This window comes from Echinops telfairi, unplaced genomic scaffold (assembly GCF_000313985.2).
Source record: "Echinops telfairi isolate 266 unplaced genomic scaffold, ASM31398v2 ScPeMD7_8;HRSCAF=38, whole genome shotgun sequence".
NCBI classification, from domain to species: domain Eukaryota; kingdom Metazoa; phylum Chordata; class Mammalia; order Afrosoricida; family Tenrecidae; genus Echinops; species Echinops telfairi.
Window position 1 is genome coordinate 976346 of NW_022103905.1, and position 1676 is coordinate 978021.

Sequence of the window (1676 nt, forward strand, 5' to 3'; positions counted from 1 at the left end):
CCTACCTACCTATCTATCTCCTTTCTCTGCTTCTATCTGCCAGCTCCTTCTTTCCTCACCTACTGGCTCCTGCAATAAAGTTACACTATGCAATAAAAGCAGCAGGCAAAAAAAACAAACAACCAACACAGCAGGCAGTGACTGCAGCCAGGGAAGACCTCCTTAACTCCTTCTTCACCAAACTCTATTGTAGCTTGCTACTGAGTCTGTATTAAAACCCGTCTCTCTCTTTCTGTGCAATAGGGTTCTTGTAGCCTCTATACCTGACAGGCTAAGTCTCTCCTTTTCTTTCACAGGACTCCAACCTCCCTCGACTACCCCAATCCCTTTTATCCCACTTCCTTTGATTTCTGAAACTCCCATTATCCTTAAATAAAACTTATTAACTAATACTCATGTTTTCTTTCATATCTCATCCCTGGTCTCTAAAACCTTATACAAAGACTACATATATGAAACTGGTTCAGATACTCACAGCATCTAGCTTAGAGAATTTAAAAGATAAAAGTGCTCAGGAAAAGCTGGCTGAGTATGAGAAATAATGAATAAATCTATAAAACTTAGTTTTTCTGCGTATTTAGCTTCTCACTACCATCAAGTCATCACTGACTCTTAGCAAGTGAGTTTCTCTGCCCCTGTGAGTTTCTGAATGAAATCTTTAGGAGAGTAGAAAGCCTCATCTTCCTCCCAAGGAGTTTCAAATAGCTGACCTTGTGCTTGGCAGCCCAACACAGAGACCGCCTTGCTACTGGGCTTACAATGCTTTATGTGACAAGTAAGAGTAGGATCAAGGGGACAGCTTACCCCAAGACGACAAAGAATTAACCATTTAAATAAGGTATATGCATCTCCCTTATACTCAGTAGGCCTGCTCACAATCATAGTGAAGAAAAAAAGCATGTAATTTATTCAACATCCACTTTGTCAGCTCAGGCTAAGATCGGTGCCATACCATGTCCAACATCACTCCCTCACTTCCACTTGAGGCTGTTTTCAGAATGGAAGCTTATAGCTCAATATTCCACCTTAAAGAAAGGGTTCAAAGCCCTGTTACATCATTTGGAAAAATTATTCACTTCTGTTTTATAGGTGTTTCTTTTTTTCTCCTCACTGCCTTAAAAAACAAAAAAAACCAACAACCAAACCTTCATCTTCCCCACAAAACATTAAGATGGTGATTAATGTTTGGTCTCTATGAGCTGGATGTGGGGGAATTAGCAAAAATATTACAATTACAGATAAGTATATCACCAGTAACACAATGTTCTATCAAATTCTCATTAAACATTTAGAATCATCCAGGGAGGGAGAAGAGGGAGAAAGGGGGAACCCATCACAAGGTTGAATATATATCTCCCACCACCACCTGAAGGGGACTAATAACATAAATGTGGGAGAAGGGAGACAAAGGACAGTGTAAGATACAAAATAATAACAACAATATACAATAGATCAAGGATTGATGAGGGTGGGGGAGGGAGGGGAAAAAAGAGCTTATACCAAGGACTTAAATAGAAAATGTTTTGGAAATGATGATGGCAACATATGTACAAATATGCTCGATACAACTGATGTATGGGATGTTAAAAGAGATGTAAAAGTCCCCAATAAAATCATTTTAAAAAAATTATACTCACGATTGAGATAGTTAAGGTTTATTGTGCCAACCTGACCGA

General features: G+C 39.0%; 1 protein-coding gene across 2 annotated transcripts in view; it reads right to left on the reverse strand.

The window, feature by feature from the left end:
- The window catches only part of TTBK2 (tau tubulin kinase 2), a 202924-nt gene that overhangs the window by 34036 nt on the left and 167212 nt on the right, over window positions 1–1676 (reverse strand). The gene's annotated exons all lie outside the window — the stretch shown is intronic.